Genomic DNA, 5,266 nt, shown 5'->3' with positions numbered 1-5,266 from the left:
TTGCATTAAGTACATTGATATGCAAGACAAAGGGGTGACAATATACCTGGCCAAACACTATGAAGAAGCCTCCTTGTTGGATGATGATTCTGTCTCCAGTGGAAGAGATGGCCTCCCCTTGATGCAAGGCAACTATCCAAGGAATCACTGTCACATTTCCTGGGAAGAAAAATAACATAAGTCGCAAATTTGTTGGGGGGGGCATCTGGGACATGAACCAGCGACTAACAACCCAACACAATTATCTGTTACACCAAGAGATCCTAACTCCTTGCTGAGGTTGTTTGTTGTTTTGTTGTTGTTTTGTTAAGGTTGTTAGAACACGTCTAGCTTGTGATGGAGATTGAAACAAAACTGAAAAATGAGTAAAGTATTTACCTCTAACAAATGGCTGTTCCTTTGTGTTGGCTGACAGCTGCAGAAACGACGACTGCTGAACTACTGACAGAAAAGTTAGTGAGTCACTTAAGGTGGCATAAAACAGTGGCTCCGGGCAGCCGAGCGGAAATGGAGGAAAACTCGCCTCCCTGCGGACCTGACATCCTTTCACTCCCTCCTCTCTACATTTTCCTCTCTCTCTCTGCTGCTAAAGCCACTTTCTACCACTCTAAATTCCAAGCATCTGCCTCTAACCCTAGGAAGCTCTTTGCAACCTTCTCCTCCCTCCTGAATCCTCCTCCCCCCTCCCCCTCCTCCCTTCTCTGCAGATGACTTCGTCAACCATTTTGAAAAGAAGGTCGACGACATCCGATCCTCGTTTGCTAAGTCAAACGACACCGCTGGTTCTGCTCACACTGCCCTACCCTGTGCTCTGACCTCTTCTCCCTCTCTCTCCAGATGAAATCTCAGCGTCTTGTGACGGCCGGCCGCCCCTACAACCTGCCCGCTTGACCCTATCCCCTCCTCTCTTCTCCAGACCATTTCCGGAGACCTCCTCTCCTTACCTCACCTCGCTCATCAACTCATCCCTGACCGCTGGCTACGTCCCTTCCGTCTTCAAGAGAGCGAGAGTTGCACCCCTTCTGAAAAACCTACACTCGATCCCTCCGATGTCAACAACTACAGACCAGTATCCCTTCTTTCTTTTCTCTCCAAAACTCTTGAACGTGCCGTCCTTGGCCAGCTCTCCCGCTATCTCTCTCAGAATGACCTTCTTGATCCAAATCAGTCAGGTTTCAAGACTAGTCATTCAACTGAGACTGCTCTTCTCTGTATCACGGAGGCGCTCCGCACTGCTAAAGCTAACTCTCTCTCCTCTGCTCTCATCCTTCTAGACCTATCGGCTGCCTTCGATACTGTGAACCATCAGATCCTCCTCTCCACCCTCTCCGAGTTGGGCATCTCCGGCGCGGCCCACGCTTGATTGCGCTCCTACCTGACAGGTCGCTCCTACCAGGTGGCGTGGCGAGAATCCGTCTCCACACCACGTGCTCTCACCACTGGTGTACCCCAGGGCTCTGTTCTAGGCCCTCTCCTATTCTCGCTATACACCAAGTCACTTGGCTCTGTCATAACCTCACATGGTCTCTCCTATCATTGCTATGCAGACGACACACAATTAATCTTCTCCTTTCCCCTTCTGATGACCAGGTGGCGAATCGCATCTCTGCATGTCTGGCAGACATATCCGTGTGGATGACGGATCACCACCTCAAGCTGAACCTCGGCAAGACGGAGCTGCTCTTCCTCCCGGGAAGGCCTGCCCGTTCCATGCTCTCGCCACCACGGCTGACAACACCATTGTGTCCTCCCCCCAGAGCGCTAAGAACCTTGGCGTGATCCTGGACAACACCCTGTCGTTCTCAACTAACATCAAGGCGGTGGCCCGTTCCTGTAGGTTCATGCTCTACAACATCCGCAGAGTACGACCCCTGCCTCACACAGGAAGCGGCGCAGGTCCTAATCCAGGCACTTGTCATCTCCCGTCTGGATTACTGCAACTCGCTGTTGGCTGGGCTCCCTGCCTGTGCCATTAAACCCCTACAACTCATCCAGAACGCCGCAGCCCGTCTGGTGTTCAACCTTCCCAAGTTCTCTCACGTCACCCCGCTCCTCCGCTCCCTCCACTGGCTTCCAGTTGAAGCTCGCATCCGCTACAAGACCATGGTGCTTGCCTACGGAGCTGTGAGGGGAACGGCACCTCAGTACCTCCAGGCTCTGATCAGGCCCTACACCCAAACAAGGGCACTGCGTTCATCCACCTCTGGCCTGCTCGCCTCCCTACCACTGAGGAAGTACAGTTCCCGCTCAGCCCAGTCAAAACTGTTCGCTGCTCTGGCCCCCCCAATGGTGGAACAAACTCCCTCACGACGCCAGGACAGCGGAGTCAATCACCACCTTCCGGAGACACCTGAAACCCCACCTCTTTAAGGAATACCTAGGATAGGATAAAGTAATCCCTCTCACCCCCCCCTCCCCCTGAAAAGATTTAGATGCACTACTGTTCCACTGGAGGTCATAAGGTGAATGCACCAATTTGTAAGTCGCTCTGGATAAGAGCGTCTGCTAAATGACTTAAATGTAAATGTAAAAATAAAAACATGAACCGTCCTCAACGACCTAAATGCTCAATGACACTAACTCATACCTACTGTACCTCCACTACAGCCGGCCTGCTCCCGTTTCATTCTCAGAGAGGATGCTGTCGAGGAACACAGAGTCTGAGAGTCTTCGCTGTCTGTCTCTGTTGCTGGGAATTTAGGGAAGCCACTTGCTTTGATCTCTGACAAGAAAACAGAAGGCAAAGTATCTCATTTTTACATGTCATCCTCAGAACATAAGACAATGTAATAAACATTATGTTCCTTAGAGTTTATAAACAACAGTGGGAGTAACTGATCCCTATGTTATACAAGCTATCCTCAGAACATAAGACTGTGGAGTAACTGATACCCAATATAGAATTTAAAATCACATACCTCCCATGTTCTGGACATACCAGTTATCATCCCGTCTGGGGATTCTTTAGAATGTGGCTTTAGGTTTGAAATATCTCCTCTGAGTTTGTTGATGTCGTCTTCTAGAACTGCTACTTTGTATACAAGGAAGAAGCTAAACGACACAGTTAATGTGGAGACTAATAGTAAAGCATGGTACAGCATGGTTAGGCATAGAGATATGCCCTCACAACACACTGACAGGGTGTAGTTCCCAATGGAACTCTATTCCCTATTTAGCGCACTACTTTTGCTCAGGGCCTATAGGCATTTGGGAAGCATACTAACATTTTGTTGACCCCGGAAGCTTAGAATGTGTTTCCGTTTCAGAATCAAAACATAAATGAGGAAGTATTTTTTTAAGACAGCCACTGTTATTGTTTCTGTAGAATTGGCTCTGGTCAAAAGTAGTGAACTATAAAGTGTGAAGGGTGCATCGGGGAGGCACCCTCTATATCCTGTTCAGAGGGAGTTCAGATTAGGGCTGACAGCAGAGTTCAGATTAGGGCTGACAGCAGAGAGTTCAGATTAGGGCAGACAGCAGAGAGTTCAGATTAGGGTTGACAGCAGAGTTCAGATTAGGGCAGACAGCAGAGTTCAGATTAGGGCTGACAGCAGAGTTCAGATTAGGGCTGACAGCAGAGTTCAGATTAGGGCTGACAGCAGAGTTCAGATTAGGGCAGACAGCAGAGTTCAGATTAGGGCAGACAGCAGAGTTCAGATTAGGGCAGACAGCAGAGTGAGTTCAGATTAGGGCAGACAGCAGAGTGAGTTCAGATTAGGGCTGACAGCAGAGTTCAGATTAGGGCAGACAGCAGAGTTCAGATTAGGGCTGACAGCAGAGTTCAGATTAGGGCAGACAGCAGAGTGAGTTCAGATTAGGGCAGACAGCAGAGTGAGTTAAGATTAGGGCTGACAGCAGAGTTCAGATTAGGGCTGACAGCAGAGTTCAGATTAGGGCTGACAGCAGAGTTCAGATTAGGGCTGACAGCAGAGTTCAGATTAGGGCAGACAGCAGAGTTCAGATTAGGGCTGACAGCAGAGTTCAGATTAGGGCTGACAGCAGAGTTCAGATTAGGGCTGACAGCAGAGTTCAGATTAGGGCAGACAGCAGAGTGAGTTCAGATTAGGGCAGACAGCAGAGCGAGTTCAGATTAGGGCAGACAGCAGAGTTCAGATTAGGGCAGACAGCAGAGCGAGTTCAGATTAGGGCAGACAGCAGAGCGAGTTCAGATTAGGGCAGACAGCAGAGTTCAGATTAGGGCAGACAGCAGAGTGAGTTTGCAGTTGATTGTGAAACTCCCAGACTCACATCCAGAAAGTATTCAGACCCATTCTGTTTTTTTCAAAATGTTACAGCCTTATTCTAAAATGGATTAAATAAAAATGAATCCTCATTAATCTACACACAACACCCCATAATGACATCACAACACCCCATAATGACATCACAACACCCCATAATGACATCACAATACCCCATAATGACATCACAATACCCCATAATGACATCACAATACCCCATAATGACATCACAACACCCCATAATGACATCACAATACCCCATAATGACATTACAATACCCCATAATGACATCACAATACCCCATAATGACATCACAACACCCCATAATGACATCACAATACCCCATAATGACATCACAACACCCCATAATGACATCACAATACCCCATAATGACATCACAACACCCCATAATGACATCACAATACCCCATAATGACATCACAATACCCCATAATGACATCACAATACCCCATAATGACATCACAATACCCCATAATGACATCACAATACCCCATAATGACATCACAACACCCCATAATGACATCACAACACCCCATAATGACATCACAATACCCCATAATGACATTACAATACCCCATAATGACATCACAATACCCCATAATGACATCACAACACCCCATAATGACATCACAATACCCCATAATGACATCACAACACCCCATAATGACATCACAACACCCCATAATGACATCACAATACCCCATAATGACATCACAACACCCCATAATGACATCACAATACCCCATAATGACATCACAACACCCCATAATGACATCACAACACCCCATAATGACATCACAACACCCCATAATGACATCACAATACCCCTATGACATCACAACACCCCATAATGACATCACAACACCCCATAATGACATCACAACACCCCATAATGACATCACAACACCCCATAATGACATCACAATACCCCATAATGACATCACAACACCCCATAATGACATCACAATACCCCATAATGACATCACAATACCCCATAATGACATC

General features: G+C 47.5%; 1 pseudogene; it reads right to left on the bottom strand.

The window, feature by feature from the left end:
• Positions 1-46: 46 nt before the first annotated feature.
• LOC135566677 (tumor necrosis factor ligand superfamily member 13B-like) lies at positions 47-4,506 on the bottom strand (annotated as a pseudogene).
• Between the last annotated feature and the right edge of the window lie 760 nt (positions 4,507-5,266).

Source organism: Oncorhynchus nerka, unplaced genomic scaffold (genome assembly GCF_034236695.1).
Source record: "Oncorhynchus nerka isolate Pitt River unplaced genomic scaffold, Oner_Uvic_2.0 unplaced_scaffold_3781, whole genome shotgun sequence".
Classification (NCBI taxonomy): Eukaryota; Metazoa; Chordata; class Actinopteri; order Salmoniformes; family Salmonidae; genus Oncorhynchus; species Oncorhynchus nerka.
This window is presented reverse-complemented; position numbering and strand designations above follow the sequence as displayed.